The sequence below is a fragment of the Calypte anna genome, chromosome 1, assembly GCF_003957555.1.
Source record: "Calypte anna isolate BGI_N300 chromosome 1, bCalAnn1_v1.p, whole genome shotgun sequence".
In the NCBI taxonomy this organism is placed as follows: domain Eukaryota; kingdom Metazoa; phylum Chordata; class Aves; order Apodiformes; family Trochilidae; genus Calypte; species Calypte anna.
This window is the reverse complement of record NC_044244.1, coordinates 2,905,562-2,919,590: the sequence shown is the minus strand read 5'-3', so window position 1 is coordinate 2,919,590 and position 14,029 is coordinate 2,905,562.

Below are 14,029 nucleotides of genomic sequence, written 5' to 3'. Positions count from 1 at the left end.
GGAGCCAGAGGTATATTCTGAGTATTCGTTTCCAGTCAGTATTACACAGCAGTAAAAACAGAGCTAAAATCAGGCAGGCTGAAACCTAAGGAGGATCTGTTGGGCTTGATGGTGGTGATGGATGAAACAGAAGTGGTTGAAGAGGAGGCTCAGGCCACAGATTTCAGCCCATCTGATCCAAGTCCTCCAATAATGAATAAAAATATTCATCATGAGAGGGGGAAAAAAGAAAAAAAAAAGAAGAAAAGAAGAAACAAATCTTATTGTATAATCTTTAGGCACTTTGCATGTGTGAATGCTCTGGATAGGAGCTTTCTGGAGGCCAAAATATCTTATTCCTGAGCTCCTCAGGACACAGTCCAAAATATCTATTCCCCCCTCATCCTAATAACATACTGTGAATGCTCCAGGTAATGAGCTACATGGAATAACTAATTACAAGGAGATAGTTCTTAAGGAGTTTTGACCCTCATAAACCCCATTCCCATCATGGCCATCTTCCTTCCTGAATAATACATTCCCCATGTGATCTTAGTGATGATTATACAAGCTCATCTGTTTTATGTGCTTATCACTCACATGGCTATTGATTAAGTGCCTTCTCCTTTCCCTTTCAAAGCTGGAGACACATCTCTACATGGCCTGAAACAAGGTAGGATCAAAATCTAGCATAATACTTTCTAAAATGTCTTGTCCATGAAATGGGATTCCATGTGCTGGGGGAATAGGAGGCTTCCCATCAACTTTCATGTCAGGTAAGTGAAGCTTAACACTGGATTTTTTTTTTTTCACTTTCTTTTGTGTCAGCAAAAAAAACTCCCAGAGTTTGTAACTTCTGCTGGTAAGAACTGATGAGCTTAGAGTGGTGAGAAGCAAGAAATGGAGTAGATATTTCATCATTAATAGAAACTAAAGATTTTCCAAGGAAAATTTCTCCTACAGAGCAACCTCATCTGACTTTGACTTGAGAAATTTTTGACTCTGCTGGTGGAATGGAGCAAAAAGTGCCACGGATCACTGGAAACTTGAATTATTCACAGAATCACCCAGGTTGGCAAGGACCTCTGAGATCATCAAGTCCAACCCAAGTCCAACCATAATCCCCTGGCCACTGAATTCTGTGTTTCAGTGGAAAACAAATGAGATCATAGAATCATAGAATCATAGAATTAGCCGGGTTGGAAGGGACCTCAGAGATCATCTAGTCCAACCCTTGACCCACCGGAGCAGTTGCTAGACCATGGCACTGAGTGCCACATCCAGTCTGTTTTTAAATGTCTCCAGGGATGGAGAATCTACCACCTCACCGGGCAGTCCATTCCATAGCCTGATCACCCTCTCCGTGAAGAAATTCTTTCTAATATCTAACCTAAACCTCCCCTGGCACAACTTAAGACTGTGTCCTCTTGTCTTGTTGAAGGTCGTCTGTGAAAAGAGTCCAGTCCCCACCTCGCTACAGCCTCCTTTCAGGTAGTTGTAGACTGGGGAGCAGAGATTTTGGCTATTGATAGTGGAAGATCAAAGGCTGATGTGGCACTGGGAAGTCTCAGGATGGATCTGGGCTTGACATGCCTGGGTCTGGGTGTCCCTGTGGTCACAAATGTCCCATGGATAAGGACTTCAAACCTAACCTGCCTGAACATGGGCAAGGTCTGCCACCCAGGGCTGGCATGTCCCAGAAAACACCAGCCCTGGAGCTGGGCAGCTCTAGCAGTGGTGCTGAGGAGCAGGAAGAAGGGAACAGATAATGGAGGGATGAAGATATCCCTGCAGGAAACTCAAGAAGGAGGAGGCTGAAAGTCCAACATGAACATCACACTCCTGGCAGGGAAGAGGACAGGGTGGCAATGGCCTGACACCCTGATCTGGGGACCATGGAGCTGTGGGTCCTGGGATGAAGAGGGATGCTGGTACTGGGATGAAGGATGCTGGTACTGGGTGGAAGAGGGATGCTGATATTGGGATGAAGAAGGATGCTGGTACTGGGATGAAGAGGGATGCTGGTCCTGGGATGAAGGATGTTGGTCGTGGAATGAAGAGGGATGCTGGTCCTGGGATGAAGGATGTTGGTCCTGGGATGAAGAGGGATGCTGGTCCTGGGATGAAGGATGTTGGTCCTGGGATGAAGAGGGATGTTGGCAAGGTGAGCAGCACACCAAGGGTAGGGGATGGTTACTGGGAAGGTGGGAATGCCTCTGTACAGCACTTTTAAGGGGATCATTGATGCAACTTTATAATCCTAATTGGATTATTTGAATATTAGACTGCTAAAACATCTATTGGTCTAAGGAAGAATTCTTAGCTTACATATCTGGTCTTTCTTTTGTCCCATAAGAGGATTTTGACTGTGTTGCTAAGCTATTTTATCAGTACTGGAAAGAAATGTTCTTTTCTGGTGTGCAGTGCATCTCATTTCAAGAGAGAGGCATCTAAAGCAGGGCAGACAAATCTCCCTCCAGAAGCTGCTGTTTCTCTCCCCTGATTATAAAGAGCATCAACACAGCTGGCTCAGAGGGTGATGTTGTCAGTCAGATGGGAGAGTTTAGGTGAGAGAAATCCCTAGCTGGGTGAATGAATTTTCAGTTTGACTTCGGGAGAGATGTGAAGAACACTCTGGGGAATCTTTCTTGATGAAAGTGTCATTAAATCCAGCATGCTGGAGTGCAGATAGTCACTACACCTCGTGGTTCCCTTGACCTTAAGTATCATAGAAAATATCTAAGTCCATTTTAGGAGCCTTTGCTGACAGTCTGAAAATGGCCACCCGTGTTTCTAGCAAGGAGGAACAAGCTGGAGAGAGATTTGAAGATTACATTTCTTGGAGTGAAGAAGTAAAACCAGATCAATCTGCCCTGCCCTGATGGGCTGGTTTAATAACACCATGTGCCTACTTTTTCAGGAGCTGCTTTTCTGTGGGTCTTCAAAGGGAGGAAGGTCTACAAACTTTTTCCTTCCCTTTCCTTTTTCTTTTTTCTTCTTCTCTTTTTCTTTTTCTTTTTCCTTTTTCTTTTTTCTTTATTCTTTTTCTTTCGCCTTTTTTCTTTATTCTTTCATCTTTCTCCTTTTTTTCCTCCTTTTTCTTTTCCCTTTATTCTTCTTTCTCTTTTCTTTTTTCTTTATTCTTTTTCTTTCACCTTTTTTCTTTATTCTTTCATCTTTCTCCTTTTTTCTTCTTTTTTCTTTTCCTTTATTCATTTTTCTTTTTTCCTTTTTCTTTCTCCCTTTTCCTATTTTCCTTCTTTTTCTTTTTTTTTTTTTTTTCTTTTTTTCCTTTTTTCTTTCTTTTTTCTTTCTCCCTTTTTCTTTTTTTCTCATTTTTTTCTCTTTTTTCTTTTCTCTTTATTCTTTTTTATTTCTTCCTTTTTCTTTTTTCTCATTTTTTCTTTTTTCTCTTTTCTTTTTTCTTTTTTCTTTTTTCCCTTTTTTCTTATTTTTCTTTTTCTCTTTTGTCTCATTTTTTCTTTTTTTCTTTTCTCTTTTTTCTTTTTTCTCTTTTCTTTTCTCCTTTTTCCTTTATTCTTTTTTCTTTCTCCCTTTTTCTTTTTTCTCATTTTTTCTTTTTTCTCATTTTTTCTTTTTCCCTTTTCTTTTTTCTCTTTTCCTTTCTCTTTTTTTCTTTTTTTCCTTCTTCTTTTTTTTCCTTCTTTTTTCTTTTTTCTTTTTTTCCATTTTCTTCTTTTCTTTTTTTTTGGGACAAACCTCTACACATGGCTCCACATCACCATCCTTCCTAAGATTGGAGATCAGTGGAAGGGGTTGAACTTCCCTGGAGAGAGGGTGTCTATTAACTCCTTGTCCTACAAGGAGGGTTCTGACGACCCTTCTCCACCTACATCCCTTATTTCTAGGTATCCAGATGAAAGTCCAGCTGCACCTCCAGACTTCTCCCAGTGATGTTGCACCACAGTGAGCTGGGGGGTGGAAATGATTGATAAAAGACTGTGCAGACACTACAGAGACAACACAGTAGAGAGCTTCTGATGGAACAACCAAAGACCCTGGAAACTCTCAGGAAAGATGTATTTAGAGAATAAAAAAGATGTAAAACAACATATAATGAGAATATATTTATATATATATTTAATATCTCCTATTCTGAGTGTTATAAAGAAGTCTAAGCCTCTTCCCAGATGAGAGAATTAATGGTAAAGTAAGAAACTAAACGCTGAGTTTGATTATTCCATAACCAACTTGTGATATGTCCAGTATGTCAAGAATACCATGAATCTAGCTCTTTACAGAAGGGTGAGGGTTTCTTCAGGTTGGGTAAAGTGTAAGGGGCAGAAGCCATCATGATCCCAACTGGAGAGGAGGGAGGAATTTCTTTGGTAGGGAAATTCTTCTGCCTTGAGACTTCTCTTACTGCCTTTGAAAGGCTGTGGCCATCAAGAATAGGTATTGTTTCAATATCAGCCACTCAAGGAAGTCCTTATTCTGACAGCTTTTATGTTCCTGAAACATTTCTGAGAGCTGTTATTTTAAAGGGTAAGAAAGGGAAGCACGTTCACAAATTGATTCCATAAAAAAAAAAAAAATATCCAAAGGGGAAAAAAAAAAAGGGGGTTACCATGACAACCACATTCATCACCACCACCACTGACTGCAACATGTGAAAACACAGAGGGAAGGAGTAGTTTGGGGTACACCAGCCTGTGTTTGGGGGAGAAGGAATCTACCTAGGGAAAAATCCAGGAAAGGTACTGGTGAACCAAGTTGGCAGCTCTTGGATGGTGAGCTGAGGTGGAAAAGGTGGATTTGGGGCTGGTGAGGCAGGGTGTGTGTGTCCATGGGGTTCAGCATGGCAGAGAGGGGCTTTACATTTGGCTGGGTTGGTTTTGCTTGGGGGATTTGGAGATGTCCCCTGGCAATGCTCCCATCTGTGCATCACACCCCAACCACCATCATGGCCAATGTCCATCACCCCAAGAGCGGCTGACACCAAACTGGTGTCTTCTATCTGGAAAGTTACTGGCAAATAGAATCATAGAATAAAATCATAGAATCGACTGGGTTGGAAGGGACCTCAGAGATCATCAAGTCCAACCCTTGATCCACTCCCACTGCAGTTCCCAGCCCATGGCACTCAGTGCCACATCCAGGCTCTTTGGAAATATCTCCAGACACGGAGAATCCACTACTTCCCTGGGCAGCCCATTCCAATGCCTGATCACCCTCTCCAGAAAGAAATTCTTTCTAATCTCCAACCTAAACCTCCCCTGGCACAACTTGAGACCCTGCCCTCTTGTCTTGCTGAGAGTTGCCTGGGAAAAGAGCCCAACCCCCCTGGCTCCAACCTCCTTTCAGGGAGTTGTAGAGAGTGATGAGGTCTCCCCTGAGCCTCCTCTTCTCCAGACTGAACACCCCCAGCTCCCTCAGCCTCTCCTCAGAGGATATGTGCTTCAGTCCCTTCACCAGCCCAGTTGCCTCCTTTGGACCTGCTCCAGCACCTCAATCTCCTTCCTGAGCTGAGGGGCCCAGAACTGGACACAGGACTCGAGGTGTGGCCTCACCAGAGCGGAGCCCAGGTACAGAATCCCTTCCCTGGACCTGCAGGCCACTCTGTTCCTGATCCAGGCCAGGATGCCATTGGCCTTCTTGGCTACCTGGGCACACTGTTGGCTCCTGTTCAGCTTCCTGTCAATCCAAACTCCAAGGTCCCTCTCTGTCTGGCTGTTCTCCAACCACTCTGTGCCCAGCCTGTAGTGCTGCTTGGGGTTGTTGGGTAGCCTCAGTCTCTTGAGGAGCAATATCCAAAGGGATTTCAATCAGAAGAATTCCCAGGGGATAATAAATATACAGCAATACCTGCAGGGCTGAAGTAAATCATTTTCTGTGTACTCTTCTAATGTCATTGTTTTACTGTCACATAAAGACATATATTAAAGGGGGGAGAATCAGCAGCTGTAAGTAATACATAAAGGTTTGTGTAAAAATGAATTATGCAAATCTGATCTCTTCTTTTCTTGTGACTGCAATAATAAAAATGTAAAATAAATCTTAATAACATGTCTCTGACTTAAAATGCTAGGGGGTAAAGGGGGGAGGGTCAATGCTGTTGTTTATTATTGAATTCAGTGCAGAATCCAACACGCCTAATGTTCTTGGAGAAATTGAAACATCTAATGTCAAATAAGATCTCCATGGTCTAATTCTTCATTCGGAGCCCTGGGGATAATGTATCTGACGTGACAATCCAATAAGCTTTCACATCTTCATCCATTTGTTTTCAGGGAGCCCTCACACCTCTGCTTAAAAAGTAAAAAATATCTTTTAAAAGTCATTATTTCTTAGACTGCAATAAATTTCACCGGGGCCATGGACGTAATTTAAAAAGGGGAGGGATAAAAAAAAAAAAGGGGGAGAAGGATGGGATGACAGATTGTCTGAAGATTTAATATACAGGGGACAGACAATCATCAATCTATCTGTCTATCTCCATATCTGTCTGTCTGTCTACCCCACCTATCCATCTTTATTATTGCAATGATTTCTGTTCCATCTCAAATGGCAGAGCTGCAGCTCTGCTGGTGAAATTTTGCTTATAGCTCACCACCTTTCTTCATCCCTGGAACTTTGCAGGGAGGCCTGAGATTAAATGAAAAGAGAGATGGGGCAGGTGAGCATCTTCTGCTGTACAGTCCTACCATGGAGTCGTCGTTGTCCCCTCTCTCTCTATGGATGGCTCCACTAGCCAAGGGCATGGTGGGAACATCCCTTGGAGGGAAAAATCATGAAGTGGGAAGGGAGCAACAACTTGCCTTGAGGCAAAAGGAGAGCATCAGGGGAACCAGATTGGTCTGAGCTGAATGTTCATCTGCACTGTTTGGTATTAAAGGGTCAGGATGGGCCAAGGTTTCAGAAAAGGGGAATAGGAAGCAAGATGCTGGGAAAGAGACACCTGGGAACAGTAGGCTGGAATCTGCCCTGGGATCTGTCAGATATTTTCAGAAGTTCCCAGCTGGACATAGGACACAGAATGTAGAGGTAGAAATGGACTTGGGAAACTTGGAAGAATTTTTCTATTATTTGTTGAGGAATTGCATCACTTTTGGTGACAGCAACATCACAGTCCACTGGTGGAAATTTGCAACCTCAGGTAATGATTGGTAAAAGCAGGAGAGATCTGAGCAGGATCTGATTCTTCCTTGGGGGGTGGCATTTAGCGCTGTCTCATGGAGCTGAGGTCAACCCTATTCATCTCTTTTCCTGCCATGCATTTTTACCACTTTTGTTGCTGCATTTTGCATTATTCTCTCCCAGGCCCTGCTGCTGGCTGCATCTGCTGGTCCTGCTAATGGAGAGGATGGGAAATTAGAGGAGGACCTTTCATCTGTCATTGTACTTGAAGGCTAAGGATGTGCTCTGCTATCAGAGCTGCCCCACATTCGCACCCACACATCCAGGTAAAGAGCAGTTGCTGGTTGCCTTTGGCCATCATGCAGATCACTCTGTTCCTTGGCACATTAACAAAGTGTTAATTGTTCTTTTCAGATCTATTTCTCCTGCCAAGTGCAGGAGTAATCCTGACACTGCCTCCCATCCTAGGCTTTGGGGCTTAGGTCAGACTTTAACAGGATTGTAAAACAATGAACCAGCAACTGGGCTTCCATTTGGAAACTCAAAGCTATACAAAGCTCCAGGCCTCAGGGATGTTGAAGCTTTGGAAAAAAAAAGAGGTGAGGTTGACTGTGGTGTTTATTGAAAAAGGAAGAAGCTGAGCATGACCCCATTGCCTCTGCTCTGGAGCAGATCGAGCCAGGGATTTCAAATAGAGGCTTTGGATATTTGGAAAGAAAAATCAAATTTTATAAAACTGGGTGGAACAAGGCAATGCTTTTTGCAGACATCATTTTGCAGTTGGGATTGGGGGAGATTCCAGCCTTCCAGAGGAGCCCTGAGGCTCAGTCCAGAGGAAATCTTAGGTCATGGTCCAGGACAACATTTTGGCTTAAATGTCCCCAAGGTTTAAGGGCAAACTAAGATTGCTTTCTCAGGCCTCGGACAGGGTTTCAAACAGGTCCAGAACAACACCAGGTTCCTCATACCACAACAGGTTTGTGATTATTCACATTTAGAGGTGGGTCCTGTATTTTGCAGAAAAGTACATAAGGGAACTGTGACTGTGGAACTTTCCCAAAGTTGGGTCCCTGCCTCTGCTTCCAGGGGTGGACAGTGATGGGCTGAAGGTGAGTCTGAAATCAGATCAAAGTTCCTGAAATACTGACACATCAACTGACCTCTAAAGACACATGGAAACCAAGGTGGAAAAAGATAACCAAAGATAACACTCCAAAGCCATGGAAGATGGAAAAAGATAACCAAAGATAACACTCCAAAGCCATGGGAGATGTATCCTCACCCATTCTCCCAGACAGAAGAGGGTCTGGGTTGGTTGTCACCTTGGGTGATGCTCAAAGGAAATGCTTTTTTTTATTCCAAGAGATGAAAAACAAGTTGATTTCCCTAAGGCAGCCTTTGCTGGGAGATTTTGGAGTTTTGTGGTTTTGTCTTTGTTTGTTTCTTTGGTTGATTTCCCCGGGAGAAGGAGAAATTTCAGCTTGATCTTTCTTACAAAATGCTTTGGTTTGTTTGGTTATTTGGTTATTTTTCAGCAACCCAACATCTCCTACTGTCCCACAGAAGCAGACACAGACATATAACTGAGCTCTCTGTCTCAGCAGACTTCTCCTTCAGCTCAAGTGCTGGTTTTCTGAAGTGGGAAGGGTGAGCATTAGAACTTCTTTGGCTTCCCATCCTCCCAACTCCTTTTCAGGTCCCCAGCACCCTGTGCACAAACTGAACCCATCCTTACCATAGGAATAACTCCTTTGAAGAATGTCCACCGAGAAACTTGTCCTTTCCTGTTTCCATCTGGACTTCTTTAGCTTCTTCGTGGGAGCTGAGTATTTCTGCAGTCAATTACAAACTTGGAGGATGAGCAGAGGAAGACAGCAGGGATGCAGCCACATAGACTAAAAATAAATTAAACTTTTCCTACATCAGAATGACAATTTACACACTGACTGCCCAGCAGCAGGGCCAGCAGTGGGCATGGGCAAAGCCAGAAAAGGTTGGTGAGGTACAACTGGATGGTTGAAAAGCTGTCCTGTGTGTTTTTATCCCCAGGTAGCCAGCACCAAATGAGGGATTTATCCTCAAGAAAAAGACTCCTGTCTTGCAAGCCCAGCCTTGCTTTGTGCCTGCAGTGTTTGCTCCAGTTTCCTAAGGATGCTGTGCCAGATTGACTGCATCACAGCAGGGTGACCTTGTGCCAAGAGACCCTAAAAGAATGGCTGAAGATGCCTTAAGCCTGCTAAGCCAGTTCTTTTTACCTGTTGTCTGGTTTCTTTTTCCTCCTTGCCTTCAGCTTTCCTAATTTTTCTATTTTTTCTAAATCATGAAGTATAAAACTAAGCTATTCAAGCAGAGTCTGATAAAATAAACCTTGACTGGTGCTAATTATTTTCCAATTTCAAGAGCAGCCACAAATTGCCCAAAGAAGTTGTGGCTTTTCCCTATCTGGAAGAGTTCAAGGCCAGGTTGGATGTGGCTTTGAGCAGGTGTCCCTGCCCATGCAGAGGTTGAAATCAGTTCATTTTTAAGATCCTTTCCAACCCAAACCATTTAATGATGATTCTTTGAACAGTCCCAATGCGATGGAACCATGATTTGGGGGCAACATTCTTCTGTAGAGCTGGAATTTTTGTGCTGGCCCTGCAGGCAGTTCACTAGGTCATGAAATGTCTTCTTTGTCCCAGACAACAAGGTCTGGTGCCTGGAAAAAAAGAGGTATCTGCTCCCACTAGCATTGTGTAGAGAGAAAGGGACCAAGAGACAGAACAAGACACAGACTCAAAGAAAGAAGAAATAATTTTCAGGCTAAGAAAACATTTCAATTTTGCAATGCACATTCATATAGATGTATGGACTTCCATCATTTGCACATAATTTAGCAAAACCAAGAGCTGAAATCCAATGGAAAGATTCAAGATGTAAAAAAAAGTCAGAATTTCTTTCTGAATTGTGACTGAATAGTTACTATTTGCTTTGGGAGACCTTTTTTTTTCTTCTCTGCTTTCCCCCTTCTCCCTTAACATCTCATTAATGCTAATGCAACCCCAGCTTGATGAAAATGGGAAGACAGGGCAATAGCATTTTAGCAAATTTATTTTATGAGAGTAATATCTTGGGTCTGTGTAAATGATTTTCATTCAGAGAGGGCAGCTGAGCAAAATGAGCATCTCCAGGCCCCATTACCCCAAGGCAAAAAGGAGTTGGGCAGGAATGATCAATGGGAGATGAAGAAGGTTTTTGACTTGGTTTCTTGCTTCCATGGGGGAGGCTGAAATAATGAGTGCCAGGCTGGTGAAACAAGAGGAGAAATGAAGCTGGGGAAAGGGAGGGCAGTCTTGCTGCTGGAGGTTCGGGGGAAGAGCTCTGCTCTTTCTAGGTTTGATAATAGGAAAAAATTCTTTATGGAGAAGGTGACCTGGTGTTGGAATGGGCTGCCCAGGGAGGGGGTGGATTCTCCATCCCTGGAGTACTTTAAGAAGGGACTGGATGTGGCACTCAGTGCCATGGTGGCAGTGGATCAAGGGTTGGATTTGATGATCTCAGAGGTCCTTTCCAACCTGACTTATTCTGTGATTCTGTGATTCTTTCTGGTTTTAAACATTAATTTTTCACTTGGTCTGGCTGGTTGGTCCAATGTGTCTTAGGTCCAGCTGAGGTATGGGTATTTCCATGGTCCCAGGACAAGCCCCACATGCCTTGCAGGAGATTGGATTGCCCAAAGTCTTGATCCCCACTGAATGGGAATCAGTTCAAAGAGCACTGTGGCTCCTCTTTGGGTCACTTTCTTTTGCTTCCTTTCCATGGAAATCCTGTGTGGGGTGGAGAAGACTGTGATGGGAATTCAAAAAAGAACTGGGTGAAACTAACCCTGACCAGTCAGACTTGCTGCCCAGTATGCTAAATGGGTTGGTGCCCTATAAGAACCTTCATCTTTCTCTTTTATGGGCTAGCAGTCTCCAGCTGACATCTGGCCTGGAGTTCTCCAGTGGGGATCTTCCTGTCTTCCAGGTCCAAGTGTGTTTCAGGTCTTAGAGTTCAGCTCTGTATGGGTTCAGGTGTCTCAGACAGCTGCTTGTTTATTCATGAAGGTTGAGAGAACTCTGGACATTTCCAGCCTAGGAGCTTCACATTAAATCTCAGCTGCTGCAAGCACAAAAAAATCCTCCAAACTCATTGTGATAAAACTTCCCAGAGGCAGAAGAGGTTGGATGGATTCTTTTCCCTCCCTTTCTCCATCCGAAAATGTGAGTTTATTCTAGCTATCCAAACTCTACCTTTGGAGAGAAAGATTTAATTCATCCATCACTAGCTGCAAGCCCTGTTTTCCCTCTCAGCTGTGAGTGGCCTTGATTTACAGTTGCAGAGGACACTCAAGTTAGTGTCATGGTGCTGAACCCACTTAACTTTATCTGTCTCTGGTGGAGATGCCTCTGCCTAAATTAGCCTCTCCCTTGTCTCCCTGGACAGGCAGTGGAAAGAAATGGATACCCAGAGTCACAATTTATCTTCCTAGTCTAAGAATCACAGAATAATGAAGTATGTAGAAGAGCTTGGAGGTCTCCAGTACATCCCTCCATATCCAGTGGCAATTAGATCTGGTTTCCTAAGATCTCACCCAGTTGGGCTGAGAAGACACCAGTGGATGCAGAGCCTGCAGAGGCTTTGGGAACCTGCAGGGATTTTAGCTGCCAGCCTTGGGACAAAAGGAACTGTGCCTAATGCTAACTTTGAAGTGGTTGTAGCACCAACCTTTTTCTTTTTGTCAAGAAATTTTGGACCAGGTGGTCCATGAGGACCCTTCCAACCTGTTATTCTATGGGGCTGTGTTTCTGTGACTCTTTAGCCACTTGATTTGATGGAGATGCCTGTGCTATGAAAAGTGGGATTCATTGGGATTCAGATGCCAAGGGTTCCCAGAGTTTGGATGTTCCCATGTGAGCTGAGCCCATGCAGGGCTGGCTGGTGGGGAACAACACAGAAAAGACATCCTTGTCCTTCTGAGTGTCAGATAGGACAATCCAGACACTGGTAAAACCCTTGTGAGAGGGAAGCTGAACAAATACTTTTTTCTTTTCCATCTAAGAGGAACCACACTAGCCCAGATGTGCTTATAGCAGAAAACCTGTTTCATAAATTCTGCTGTATCCTTGCAACATTGGCAGGTGGAGGCCCCCATCCTGGTTTTCCTCTTCCTTCCATTCTTAGTGTGATCCATCAGGACTACACCATCAACTTTCTGTGTCAGCACCATATCCAACTCTTCCTTTCTGCTTCTGGGTAAGTGAGTTACCACTCTCTTTAATAAAAGAAAAAGACAATAAACAAGAAAAAAAAAGGTAATGAAAGGTAACAATCATCTTTTTCAATCAACACTCATATGAAAGGTCTCTAATAATAATAGCACTTAACACTCTTGGACTCCAAAGTGCTTTTCAGACATTAACTAATGAATAAAGGATTTGGGGAGAAAAAGCTTGGAGCTCATCCATCTTGAGCTTTTCAACTGTCATGGCAGTCAGCCTGGAGCTACTGCAGCTACAGGAACAGGAGAAACCTGAAGTCTTTGTTACTGAAGATAAAGAAGACTGCTGAATAACCCTGGCATCTTTGAACATGGGCTTCTGAATCCTCTTTGGGTTTCAGGAGATGCCACTTTGATTCTATGGGAAAAAGAAGGACCAAGGCCACAAGTAGCAGCATGAAAGGTGATGTCCAATCAAATGTTCAATCTAATCCATGTCTGAAAATACTTCTGAGTTTGTCTTCTAGGGTCTCCTATTGCTGCCTGCAAGTGTGACTATAACTGGAGGATGTTATGACAGTCATTTGCACTCCTGACCTGAGCCTCATCCTCATTGAGGCCATTGCTGTTGATGAAGGCAAAGAGAAAGAAGGGGGATGGGTCACTGATCCAACACAGATCAACTTTTATTTATTCAGCAATGTCATAATCTCCAACCAGTACAGAAGACCCTAAATTTCCAGGACAGAATCATTCTGCAAGGTGAGGGAGGCACAGGGATTGCACAGGAGGATTTCCATCCTCCAGGGGTTAACATAGAGAGACTTGATCCAGAAAGGGATGTCCTCACTCATTGAAAATTAAGGCTGCAATGAGATTTAGAGAAAGGAAGGTGGGGTCATTTCCATCTAATTAGTCCTTGACAGGTTCATGTCTTCAGTCTTTCAGAGGTGACAGCTCTACCTACTGCCATCACCAACCAGGGCTTCTCTGTAACCACACTGGTGCCCCAGAAAACCACTTTTTGTTCTGAACCATCCTTGCTGTTTCTTTTCCAGGGAAGTTTTTCCCTTGGAATCTGAAAAAGGCTTCTCTGAAGAAGAAGACAAAATCCCACCTTCACCCCATCTCCCTTCTTGTCTTTTATGAGCTCCTCTTCTCTTTGCCAGGTTTCCCAAAGCTCTGCATTCAAGTAACAAGTGTTAGGACAAGAGGAAATGGCCTAAAGTTGACCCAGGGGAGATTTAGATTGGATATTGGAAGGAATTCTTCACCAAAAGGGTTGTTGGGCCCTGGTCTGGGTTTTAAACACCCAGGTTTAAAGGTGTTTAAAAGCTGTGTAGATATGGTGCTGAGGCACAAGGTCTGGTGGCCTTGGAAGTTGTGTTAATGGTTGGACTTGATGATCTTATAGGTGTTTTCCAACCAATTAATGCCATGTTTCTATGAGTCTATGATTAGATGAAAAATCTGTGTCAGAAACAGGAGGACACCCAATCCTTCTGCTTTCAAATTCTTGCTAAGTTTTTAGTTCCATCCTTCTGTTTTAATGTCATGCAAAGCATGAATCTTTAGACACCACCAACACTCCCTTTCCATACATAGATATGCTGCTTATTGTTCAAATGAGAAGGAAAAAAAAAAGAAAAGGGGACAAGAAAGGAGAAGGGAAATAAGGGAAAGAAAAGGAATCCCCACATCTTTGAATGGCTG